General features: G+C 37.8%; 1 long non-coding RNA gene across 1 annotated transcript; it reads right to left on the bottom strand.

Moving 5' to 3' along the window:
* Positions 1 to 10,825: 10,825 nt before the first annotated feature.
* Positions 10,826 to 12,290, bottom strand: LOC131001449 (uncharacterized). Its single transcript, XR_009093937.1, has 2 exons — positions 11,725 to 12,290; positions 10,826 to 11,106 (listed from the first exon to the last, which is right to left on the bottom strand). It is a non-coding gene; the product is annotated as an uncharacterized LOC131001449 (long non-coding RNA).
* Positions 12,291 to 12,975: the final 685 nt, after the last annotated feature.

Below are 12,975 nucleotides of genomic sequence, written 5' to 3'. Positions count from 1 at the left end.
GTCGCGGCAAAGACCACGACGACGGCGGCCGAAGGGGCGAGAGGAGGCGGCGGCGACCATGGGGGTGGCACCCGCCGGAGAAGAAGAGAGAATGGAGTGGGGCGCTGTGGGCTGTGTGCGTGTGTGTTTGGTGTGTGTTTTTAAATAAAGATGATTTAGATTTAATTAGAAGATAGGTTTAATTTGGTGTAGATTAGTTGATTAATTATAGAGTTTAATTTGGTGTGATTTTTACCCAAAAAGGAAAGTAGCCAACTTTAGTGGGACGCCCAAAAAGGAAATGTGGCCAACTTTAATGGGACGGATGGAGTATCAAAAATTCCCTGAACTTAAAGGATTGAACAATTTTTCCATGCTTTTTTGCTCCGGTGAAGCTCCGAGCTGACATGGTGCCTATTATGATTGAAAATTGACACATGGCAATTACGAGCTGACATGGCACTGCCCACTGACTCCCACCTCTGCCGCCGCCCTTCTCCACCACCATCACCAGATCCGCCACCATCTGTCGCCCCCGTCGCCGTTGCCTTCCCCCACCACCACCAGATCCGCCATCCTCTGTCGCCTTCTCCGCTGCCTTCCCCCACCACCACACCAGATCCGCCGCCGTTGCCTTCCCCCACCACCACCAGATCCACCACCCTCTGTCGCCCCCTCCGCTGCCTTGCCCCACCACCACACCAGATTCGCCGCCGTTGCCTTCATCCATCACCACACCAGATCTGCTGCCTTCATCTTCCCCCTCGCGCCACCGACCTAAGGTTTGCGCTGCCTAGGGTCTTCATCCCCCTCGCACCACCGCCTGCATCCGGTCGCCGCCATGCCGCCCTTCTCTAGGGTTTGCGCTGCCTAGGGTCTTTTTCTCCACCAGAAATTCTTCTTCTCCTAAAGACCTCGTGCCCTAGCTTCTCCATTAAAGACGTCGCCGCCGCCTTGGCCTTCGAACACCGGCGCCATCGTCGCCTCCCTCCGCCTCCCACACCCAAATCGAAACCCTAGGACCGTGAAGGCGGCGGCGGGCGACCGGGCATTCAGAATCGCGGCAGCGACGGCGTTGCAACAGACCCGAGGCTGGAAATCTGATTCCGGCGACGTCTAGTGAGTTTTCCGGCTATGAGGCATGGTTGGGGCTCAAAACGACATTATTTTATCCCCCAACTAAACGACGTCGTTTTGATTCACTGCCGACGACGTCATGTCAGTGCCGGCGACACCATATCAGCATTCAATTTGGGGATTCTTGAAAGTCATGGAAAAATTGTTCAACCCTTTAAGTTCAGGGAATTTTTTATATAAAAAAAAGTTCATGGAAAAGTTGAAAATGGATGTATAGTTCATGATTTTTGGCGTAATTAACCTTTAAATTAAGGGGGGTGTATTAGTTGTGGAGTTTAATAGATTTCTATGGATTTTAAAAGTCTGGGTGTATTCGTTCCAGACTTTTAAAAGTCTGTAGAAATCTGGGTGTATTCGTTCAAGACTTTTAAAAGTCCATATAAATCTGGGTGTATTCGTTTCAGACTTTTTAAAATCCATACAAATCTAGGTGTATTCGTTATTCCATTGACTTCAAATCCGGAATGACTTTCATGGATTTCATCAAAAAAATACACACGACAAAATCCAGCCAAGAACCACGAGAATTGAAATCCATGGATTTTTGAGCGAGCGCTGAGTTCCAGCGCCCGCGGCCAAGAAGCCAGCGAGCGCCGGAACTCAGCACCCGTTGAGAAAGTCCAGCGCTCGCTGGGTTTGAGCGTGCGCTGGGTTCCCAGCGGCCGCTGGGTTGCAGCGGTCGCTGGGCCCAGGCAGCCCAGCCCAGCAACGCTTTTAAATACCCAGGTTCAGGGTTCTCCTCTCACATTCGCCAGACGCCTACCACCCCTTAAAAAAAAAAGACAAGTTCAGGGTTCTATATTAGCTTTTAGCCAGGTATTTTTTCATAAATTTTATATCTTCATAGTATTTTAATTATGCAATTTTTCTATAGCATGAATCTTGTACCTTTATAAATTGTTAGCAACTGTATGCTGTGTTTCTATTGCATGTGAGTTGATTTTAGTTTTTTGTTGATGTTTTTTATTTTTTATTTTTATTCATTCATATAGTACTGTTCGGTGTCTAGTAATATTATTATGGGAGACTCTCAACCACAAGATTCCAAAAAAAGGGCAGTGGATGAAGCATGGACACAGGAACAAAGTGATGTCTTGTTACGAATTCTGGTTGAATCTGCAATTAGGGGATGGCGCGATAATAGTGGTATATTTAGCAAAGCAACAGTAGAGGAAATGATATTGCCTGTTCTCAATGAAAAACTTAGGTCCAATAAAAATTATAATCACTACCAAAGTCGTATCAAATGGTTTAAGAGCCGTTGGATTGCGTATTCAAACCTCATGAAGTTTAACTCTGGTTTTGGTTATGACAACGACACCAAAAAATTCACGGCCCCAGATGAAGTATGGGATGCGTATATAGAGGTAAATTTGTTATCAATTATTTTTTAAACACAATTTAATTTAAATAATATAGTTAATTAATAATTTTCTTATTTATGTTTTTAGGCTCACCCAAAAGATGCATACTTACGCACTGGGAGTTTTTCGGATTATGATGACTTGAGGCTTGCTGTTGGAAACGGTGTGGCTGTAGGAAGAAACGCAATTGGAGTTGGTAGTGCTACTGATGCTAGGACAATAGGAGTTGATGAAAGTAGAGGTCCGCTCATAGAGGAGTTGAATTACGATACTGCTACTGAGGCGTTTGTAGTACTGGGTGAAGATGATCCACCGTTATCCGGCTCCAAATCACCTTTGGAGCCCACTGAAGTGCCTGTGGAGTCAACTCAGAGAAGAGCTCCCGCCAAAAGAAGCAGAGGCCAGTTTGAGACAAATTCAGGCCACACTGAAAATAGTTCGCATCAGGAGCTCATGGTAGAAATTAAAAAAGTCACTAGCACAATGGATCGAGTTGAAAGCCTCTTCGTGAAACGAGATACTATGATGGAGAAAAGAGAAAAGGAAAAAAGTTTTACAACTTGGGATGCTATCTTAGAAATTCCTGATTTGAGTGAAGATGACCGCTACACAGCATTTGACTTGCTTGTTACAAAGTCACAAAAATATGGATTTATGAAAATGACTGTTCCTCAACGCAAAAGATGGATAGAATTCAAGACTAGGAAATAGAGGATAGTTTAGTCATGTTTTTTGAACTATGTTTTTATTTTTGTTTCACCATTTTTTTATGAGTACATTGTTTTGTTGGTTTTATGTTTTAATACTTTATTTTGTTGATTAATGAATGGTTTTTTATGAGTATTTTTAAAAGGCTATTTTTTGTGAGTCCCTTTTATTCTTATTTCAATTATTGTTTCATTGTTTTAAATGGCAGCATGAATTATGTAGATAAAATTAACATTGCAATTGAAGAAGACATAGATGAAGAACTTGAGGATGAAATCGAAACAGAGATGGAGATTGAACTTTCTGATCTTGTTAGGCAACTGATGGAAGCAGCTAAGGTAGTTATCACTCTATTGGGAAATATTATGACGCTACATCCGACTGCTGACAACGCTCTGATGCGACGACCAAAGACTAGGGAAGGATTCCGTTTTATTACGAGAATGATGGATGGAGATCCGAGCCAGTTTCGACAGTTGTATAGAATGTATCCTGACGTCTTCATCAAATTATGCCAGATCATTAGGGAGAAAGCCCATGTGGATGATACACGATATACAACTGTTGAAGAAATGTTGGCAACATTCCTCATCATTGTAGGGCACAACGATCGTTATTGTAACGTTCGCCAAAGGTTTGGTCGTTCGCATTTTGCTACTAGTCAGAACTTCAACAAAATATTGAGAGCATTGAACACCATAGCACCGGACATGATGGTTAAGCCGACTGGCGCAATACCCGCTAAAATTCGGAAAAGTACCAGATTTTATCCTTACTTCAAGGTATAATATTTCTGCTCTTGTATTATATTAAATATTTTTGGTTTTTGTATAACACATTCACCTATTATTTTAGGATTGTATCGGGGCTATAGATGGCACTCATATCTCGGCCACGATAATAGGTAAAGACGTGAGTTGTTATCGTAACCGTCATGGGGTGAATTCGCAAAATGTTTTGGCAGCTTGCAACTTTGATTTGCAGTTCATCTATGTGCTTAGTGGATGGGAAGGCTCAGCCCATGATTCCAAAATTTTAAGTGATGCGTTGTCTAGACCAAACGGACTCCACGTGCCTCAAGGTAAATATTTTCTAGTAGATTGTGGATTTGCTAATCGTCGTCAGTTTTTGGCTCCGTTGCGTGGCGTTCGATATCATCTCAAAGATTTCGGTGGTGACGGTCGTAATCCAAGAAATGCAGATGAGTTGTTCAATCTTCGACACGCATCATTGCGAAACGTGATTGAACGCATTTTTGGAATCTTCAAATCACGTTTCACAATTTTCAAAACAGCTCCTCCGTTCCCTTTTCAGACACAAGCATAGTTAGTTTTGGCTTGTGCTGGATTGCATAACTTTCTCCGAAAGGAGTGTCGTTCTGATTAATTTCCAGTCGATGTTGAAGAAGGAAATGTTGCAGCAGATGTTGAGAACGATGCGGACATTTTGGATTATCTTTCTCAAAGCCAGCTGTCTCAGAGGAATGAAGCTAATGCATGAAGAGCAAGTATTGCTAATGCTATGTGGGAAAATAGACAAACAACTGAAACCGATCAAGACACACAGGCGGAAACCGAAGATAATAGTTAGGGAGGTGTTTTGATGGATGTCGTTGAATTAACGTTTTATTTTTCAATGTTGGATTTTTTATGGATGTTGACGTTATTTTTAGATTTTTTTTAATGGATATTGGTTGATTTTATTGAGCATGAATTATATAATTAGGGGTGTATTAGTTCGGAATTTGATGAATTTCACGAAATTGAGCATGAATTAGGGGTATTTGTTTGGGATTTGAGTAAAATCCCAGAATTCGTGCATTCTGAATAGGAGCTCCAGCGGCCGCTGGAAGGCAGAACACGCTGGGTTCCCAGCGAGCGCTGGGTTCACAACGAATACACCCCAGTAAATATCACAATAAGAACTTGAATTTGATACTATTTTATGTAAATATTTTATTTAAAATATAAAAGTTAATGTTTATTTAAAGATTAAAACTATTAAAAAATCTCTATCCTCTCTCATCTGTTTTGAATAAATCTATTTTTTAATTATTTTTTATTTGTAACTTATTTTTTTTGTCTTTACATAATATCAATTTTTATTATTGTGAATTCTTTTTTATTTTCAATATTTAATTAAGGGTTAAGTACCAGATTTCGCCTATCGCTTTATGTCCTATGAGCATAAACAGCAGCAGAATTTGCAGGAAGAGAGAGAAGCCAGGCTTCACTCCGTTGACATCCCTTATCGCTATGATTATAAACGGCAGAATTTGCAGGAAGAGAGTGATGGAGCAGCGCCAGGTGGATTAAAGGTGTATACCCGACGCATGAAGATGACATCAGCGTAGCCGGGTTCAGGGCATGGACTCCCTATGAAATGGTAAATGTGATGATAGGGTCAATTTCAGTGTCTGTGATTTATTGACAGTCGGAACAACTCTACTAGATCCGAGAACTCCCCCATGAGTAGGTAGAGGGCAACAATGCCAACAATGCATGAAGAGGTTTATGACATGTGAAGGTAGATTTGATTTTGGATGGTTTGTGTTCTTTTTTTTTTTTTTTGAAATGTTGGATGGCTTGTGGTTTTGTTGAAATGTTGCTGACAAAGTCCCCCTCGTGACTCTTCAATCTATATAATACTCTGGTTTATGTTGACAGACCATAGCCATAACCATAGGTATTGACAGAAACATTCGGACTGCAGAGACGACGAGCATCCTAGCCAGAATTCCGGCCAACGTTTCGAGTTGTCTATAGCAACATGAGCAGGAATATATGTAGTCTCTGCCACCATAGTTTTGGAAAATTGAGCCGCTCTAAATTTTTAAATACGTTCTTTGAGTATCGATATGTTCAAATTCAAAATGTGTTCTAATTCTGAAAATTGATCGAAATTTCGACTTCTTTTTTATGCTTTCAGAAATTTACTATTGAGATCCATAACATTTCAAGAAAAAAGAATTATCCATAGATATGAACAAATGATGATAAAAGTTCTTTGTTCGTATTTTTTTAACGAAATTCTTGGTTTGTATTCAAACATATAAAATTAAAATTATTATTATTATTATAACAAAATAGGAAATTATGAGGATATGATATTTGAGATATTTATTTCTAAGGGTGAGCAGTCGGTCCGGACCGAACCGATAAAACCGAGGACCGAATTTTTAATAGTTTTTGGATCGAACCGGACCAACTAAAACCCTAGGACCGAACCGAAACCGCCATCGGTTCTCGGTCCGGTTCGGTCCAAAACCGACCATTTTTAAAATATTAAAAATTAATAAAAATATTAAAAATATTAATAAAAATATTAGAAATTAATAAAAATATTAATATATTAATAAAAATATTAATAATATTAATAAAAATATTAAATATATATTTAAAATATACTCCCTCCGTCCCTGAAATAAGTTCATCTTTTTCCTTTTTGGGACGTCCCCCAAATAAGTTCCTCTTTCTTTCTTTCCATTTTTGGACAACTACCCCATTATTTATTCTTACTTTTCACTTTTTCACATTTTCACTACTCCCAATACTAATTATAACATATTTTTCTCTACTATCAATACACTTTACCACTTTTTCTTAAAACCCGTGCCGTCCCCAAAGAGGAACTTATTTTGGGGACGGAGGGAGTATATATTCGGTTTGGTCCGATTTTCGTCGGTTTTGGCCTCCCCGAGACCGGGACCAAACCGAAATATTTTCGGTCCAAGAAAATAGGACCGGGCCGGACCAATACATGGACCAAAATCGACCCAGATCGAAAAAACCGATCCGTCGGTTTTGGTCCGATTTTGCTCACCCCTATTTATTTCGTACTTTTAGGAAATTTTCTCTATATATAACATCAATTTTCACTATTAAAAAATTTATCATTCTCTCTTAATTTATTATTATTATTTAATTAGTATTTAAGACAATTAAAAATATTATGATTAAAAATCACAACAAAATAGTTGTATAAAATAGTGTGGTTGGAGTGGTTGTGGATAAACAGTTCAAAAGGATGTGGTTGGTTGAGATAGATATTGGTGATATTGAAGAGAGATAAATTAATTAAAGGGTTAAGTATCAAATTTCTCCACATCGATGGCGTCCCTATTGCGTACAAGACCCTATAGTCAGGGTCAAAGATGTTTACTATCTCAACGTGGCAAAATCGCACCAAATACCCCACCAAAATCGTATAGGACCCTATAGTCATAGTCAAAGCTGTTAACCCCCGTTAAATGGTGGAGGAATTTGATGCGATTTTGCCACGTTGTGGTAGTAAATAGGGCTGGGAATCGGGTCGGGTTCGGGTACCCTACCCGAAAAAATCGGGTACCCGAACCCGAAAATCCCCTAAACCCTATACCCGACCCCGACCCCGAAATTAAAATCGGGTACCCTAATACCCGACTCGGGTACCCGAATCGGGTATTCGGGTACCCTAAATTACCCGATCTGTAGCAACTTTCAGATCTGTACATAATTTCATTTTTTTTGCTCAATTCTCAAACTCTAAGTCGTATCAACTTTCAGATCTGTAGCAATTCTCCATTTTGTACAAAAAAGCATATCTGTTTATTTAAAAAAAAAAAAAAAGAGGAAGAAGAAGAAGCAGCAGCGCCTGTTGGAGCTCGGAGGCGGTGCGGCTGCTGCGGGGCGAAGTCGTAGGCGGCGGCGGAACGACGGGAACGGCTGGGCGACTGAGCAAGGGTCTCGGACCTGGGGGCGACTGGAGAGGGTCGCGCCGTCGCGGAAACGGCAACGGCGGGCGAAGGGCGCTGGGTGGGAGGCCGGAGATTCTGGTCCCTGGAACAGCAGGCGGGAGGCGGAGACGGGAGACTCACGAAGACGAAGGGAAATAGGAAAATGAAGGGATTAAAGGAAATAGGGAATTTGGGATTCTCGATTCTCGGAAATGGGAATTAGACCCTCTGACTTCATTTTGAAACTTTAACTTTTGATTTTAAAAATTAAATTTAATTATATAATTTAAAATACATTTAATTAAAAATTCGGGTATTTTGGGTATACCCGATTTTTTCACAGCCTAAATACCCGACCCCGACCCCGACTCCGATTTTTTCGGGTATAGGGTACCCGATACCCAATTTTTTCGGGTCGGATATCGGGTACCCGATTACCCGATCCCGAAATTCCCAGCCCTAGTAGTAAACATCTCTAACCCTGTCTATGAAGTCCTGTACGCGATAGAGACGTCATCGATAGGGGGAATCTGGTACTTAACCCTTAATTAAATATTAAAAGAGTTAGATAATTGACTATTTGAAGTGGTTGCCAAGACTATCCCTAATAGTGACCGACCCAATCATCCAATATTTTCAATGTTTTATTAATTTCTTTCTCTTTCACATCACCAATATATTATCCAACTCAACCACACATACTTTTGATGGGTTATCAATGACCACTACAATCATCCAATGTCGATATTATTACTTTTAATTATAATATTTTTAATTATGTTAAATATAAATTAAAATAATAGAAAATTGCAAGGTTTCAAAAAAAAGGAAAAAAAAATATATGCATACAATACAAATGCATATGATTATACAAAAAAGATGTAGCAAAAATAAATGTACGTGACTCTGCAAAAAATGAAGTGAAAAAGTATATGCATGTGACATTGTAAAAAGTAATGGATGTTAATAAAGTATAAGGTATAAAAGCTGAAATTACATTAATTAAAATTACATAAAATGATATTACATAAACTGAAAACTACTGCAGTATAATAACTAAACTAGTACGTCCTCCCGTGCGATGCACGGATCATCGCGTGGACCATGATATAATTTTTTCATATTTTACAGTATTATATAAAAATATCATTATTTATGAGTTAAATTAATGGATAACAAAAATATAATTTACATCAATCAAATTGTTCAATAGAATGGAATTATAAATCACAAAAATTTAATATAAAATCATAAAATTTATTGATTTTGAGATATTTCATTTTATATAACATTCATATCAAAATTACAAAATTATACAAATTGACTTCATCAAATTTTCCATTTTCCATTAGTTAGACACGGAAAAATGCATGTCATATTTAAAAAAAAAAAAATCATTTCCAAAATTGCTATTATTCCATACATTTCCATGCACCTACTGTTTCTTAAGTTGATTTCACAGCAAATAATTTTATATAAATATTAAGGAAGTATAAAAACATTCATTCTCAAGTTGAAACATAAATGATCTACATGACAATGTAATAAACGTTACATCTATTTATTCTTACAAAACGGATATCATCAAGATTATTTTAAAATATAAACATGAGTATGAAGATCGCAATGTTAGATTATATCGAAAAATTAGCATGAAGATACAAATGACTAAAAAATCAAAGGGAATCAACTCTTGCCTAAGGAAAAATACAATACATAAATATCTAAGTCACAATCATAAACCTAAAGCTTCTAAGGTAAAAACTCTGAAATCTGAGATGTCTGAAACTCTATTTTTTCGTGTTGTTGTGGTGGTGTAGGCGGCGGCTCCTCCCCTTGCCATGTCCAAATAATATCCTTCAACGATGACCTTATCTCCTCCTTCACTCCCTTATGATACTCCAATGTATCTATGTTCGCCTTCTTCATCTTGACCAGATGAAAATCCGGTGCAACCTCAAAGATCTATGCATCGATGGACAACACCCATTTACTCCCTTCCCTCGTTCCATCGAATTTCTAATGCTCTCCATCCTTCTTCGACACCCAATCTGGATACATTTCTCCACTGTTTTTAAAGCTATTATAGAAAAGAGAAATTAAATTCAATGACATAAGAACCTTTTCAATGTTACATTACCACTGGTGTTGGAGGATCTTCTTAGAATAAAACCTTTATCACATATCAGTCTCTCTTGTCCAACATAAAACTTATAATAAGTCACTCTTTTAATAGTATCCCTATGATCATCTATGATAATTTAACTTTAGAAAAATGTTCAAGAAATCACATATTTATGTTGTAGATTAAAGAATTTAAAATATCTCATAGCATCACTTACAACTAATACACTAACTAAATTCCTATCATTTTTAGAGACACACATTCACATGTCTATAGGTTAAATCAAGAGAAAATCGTGGGCTAAACGAAGAGAGAATAGTGGAAGAGAGAGAAACGTGAGAGAGATAAAATATGCCAAAAGAAGAACTGGAAAAATCAAACAATAACCTGTCTCAGCTTTTACATCTATGTCTTCGTTCTTCTTGAGTCTTCCCAAGATATCATTACCAAAGCGTTCCTAAATTCCTCTTTTGAGATCATAAAAATCAGAAAGATTTACAACAACAGGTATGTCATGATATTTTGATGTATATAGAAGGACAACAGACTTTCCTACAAAGTGGAAGTAAGAATTCATGACTGAATCTAAACAAATAGAATGATAAAAAGAGCTAAGTCGATGAAACACTTAGCCAACATTATATTGGGTTGACAAAGTGACAAAACAATAATTTTCAGTTTAACAGGCATTACAGCCCCACCAACTGTACGGAGAATATAAATAAAATAGAAGAAACAATGTCACACCCCAATTCTTGAATGAATAAATATAATCGAGGTGCAACTAATTCATAGAAATAAACAAGGAACAACCTTGTAAAAACCCGAAATATGATAGAAAGTCGGGCTATGCCCCTTTGGATCACAAGTTTTGTTTCATGCTTCTGACAACCGACATTCATTGGCATAAATTAAGTAGTGAAGAGTCTAAGCTCGGTCAGATATATCATTTGAAATTTAACATGAAGATCTTAAGTTGGGAAAACAAAAGACTGATATGAGTAATTGCTACAGCGGAAGTCTAACATAGGAATTTATCGCTAGCCTCAGCTCCGTCCCGTCAGCACCGGCCAGCCAACCTGAAAACATTTGAAAGTATTTTTGGGCTAAGTACTAATGTACTTAGTGGGCATGCATTTTCTGAAACATCTCATATTTTAATAAAGACAGTTTATCCAATCATACTTGACATGACTTAGAAGGTTTTAAATTGAAAGAACTTCTAAGCATGTTAAAACATTTTTCATTTGTGCGCACATGTCACACTCCCTTTCTGTTACTCGCTGTGATCCCGGACCTTTTAGCCACCGACGGATCTCTGTCTCCCGCTTACTTGAACTGAGGGCGTAACTCAAACAAGTTTACTTTGACCTCGGGACGCTACCCAGGCAGGCCTGATATTTCTCATGCTCCGGAACACATCCAGCCGAGCACCCTTATAACGCCTCTGGTTAGAGCCCGATGGAGATCAACCCACCGAGTCAACTAACAAGTGTACACAATTCTCAAACAACGTATTAGGTCATAAGAGAACCTCAATTGATTAACTGCGCGAGCCTTAAACAGAGCATAGTGCACATAAACATTTTATTGGATAAACAGTTTTCATTACATTAAATAAACAATTTGCATTTCATTGAAAACATTTAGAGCTTAATAACTCAATCATACTTTGTACATTTGGAAAGTAAGCCCACCTGGATAGGCAAAGCCTGAAGATCATACACATAAAAACCTGTCTTGGGAAAGCAGCGCTAATCCCCCTGGTCACAAAGCCTACAAGAAATTCTATTCTTAATAGGTCTCGTGAAGCTAATCTTAAGTCATGGTGTAGTGCTTAATATTCTATGATTCACTTAGCCGGGTTTTTAAAATTTAATGAATAAATAATTAAAAACATTTCTCTTGAGTTAAGAACACCAACAATATTCTTACTCGACTTTCTTTAATAATTGGAATTATAATTAAAACCAATTAAATCATAAATTCTCTTATTGCAAAATATAATGCAATTTCATGTCTTGCTTAACATATAATAAGTAATTTACTTAAAATATGCACATAATAATAATTTTAATATTATTATGAAAATTAGTCTTTGAAAATAATTAATTAAACTAATTAATAGTTCAATTAATTAAAATAGAGCAGCCCAATTAATTAATTAATCAAGACAGCCCAAAGTTTTAAAATAAAACTGACCCAATTAGGATTTAAAATAAGGCCCAGCTGAATTAAACTAATCAGCCCAACTGATAAATAAAATAAAGGCCCAACTGTTTAATAAAATAAAAACCGGCCCAAAGAGATTAAAACAAAAGCCCAACTGATTCAACCCAAACCTAAGCCCAACACTCCATTAAAATCGGCCCAAGTCCTCAAGCCCTAGCCCAACTGTCACGACCGCACTTGCTAAGGATAGCAAATTCGGGAAAACCGCGACTAAGGGAGGGAATTTAGGAGCGGGATTTAGAAAGGGGCATATTCGGTTTCTTGATGACTTGACTTGTATAAAGAAATCAATCGAAATATCTAGAAATCAATGAAGGCCACAAGGGGACCGTACATAATATTATTCAAAGGGGTACTCAACGAGTTTGAGTACATTATTAAATAGTACATATTGTTTTGACAGATAACATAATGTCTTAGTAAAATCAGTGTTTGCAGCGGAATAACAATTTGAGTATATGTATGAAGACATATACTCCACTCTGAGGTAATCATCCTAGTTTGACAAAGCTCCGCTTGCACACTACATCCTCGATCACCGCTCAACCTGCACATTAAAAAAATACATGCAGGGCTAAGTACAAAAGTACTTAGTGGACACTTGCCGAAATTTACATACATGCATAATATTTTATTGTCAAGCCTTTCAACAGTAGTAAGATACGAGGGTTTTCCTTTAAAGACTCGTATTTACCAAACATAATATCATTTCTTTC

This window comes from Salvia miltiorrhiza, chromosome 8, assembly GCF_028751815.1.
Source record: "Salvia miltiorrhiza cultivar Shanhuang (shh) chromosome 8, IMPLAD_Smil_shh, whole genome shotgun sequence".
Taxonomy (NCBI): Eukaryota; Viridiplantae; Streptophyta; class Magnoliopsida; order Lamiales; family Lamiaceae; genus Salvia; species Salvia miltiorrhiza.
This window is presented reverse-complemented; position numbering and strand designations above follow the sequence as displayed.